Here is a 728-nt window from a genome sequence, read left to right on the forward strand (position 1 = left end):
AGGGCAGCCCAAACCCCCCCCCAAAAATCACCCCCCAAAGGCCCCCAGGCACCCCAAAATCCTCCCCGGTGTCCAAACCCCCACCCCCAAAAGGGTCCGGGGGTCCGGGCACCCCAAAATCCTCCCCAACCCCCCCGTCCCAGGGTTTGGGTGGGAATTTGGGGCTGAACCCCAACTCTGTCACTGAGGGGACACCCCCGGAGGGGAAGGAGGTCACCCCAAAACATCCGGGACCCCCCAAATCCCTGGGTCCCCCCAAACACCTGGAACCCCCAAATTCCTGACACAGCCCCCCAGACTTCTGGGACCCCCCCCGGCACCTGAATCCCAACGAACACCTGAGTGTCCCTTAAATTCCTGAGCCCCCCAAATTCCTGAGCCCCCCAAAATTCCTGAGCTCCCTAAATTCCTCAGTCCCCTCAAATTCCTGTGTCCACCCAAATTCCTGAGCCCCCCAAAAATTATGAACTCCCTAAATTCCTCAGTCCCCTCCCGATTCCTGACTCCCCCAAACTCCTGAGTCCCCCAAAATTCCTGAGCCTCCCACATTCCTGCTACCCCTAAATTCCTGAGCCCCCCAAAATTTCTGAGCTCCCTAAATTCCTCAGTCCCCTCAAATTCCTGAGTCCCCCCAAATTCCTGATTCCCCTCAAATTCCTGATTCTCCCCAAATTCCTGAGTACCCCAAATTCCCGAGTCCCCCAAAATTCCTCAGCAAGCCCACCCCC

Source organism: Passer montanus, unplaced genomic scaffold (genome assembly GCF_014805655.1).
Source record: "Passer montanus isolate IOZ18808 unplaced genomic scaffold, ASM1480565v1 scaffold421, whole genome shotgun sequence".
Taxonomy (NCBI): domain Eukaryota; kingdom Metazoa; phylum Chordata; class Aves; order Passeriformes; family Passeridae; genus Passer; species Passer montanus.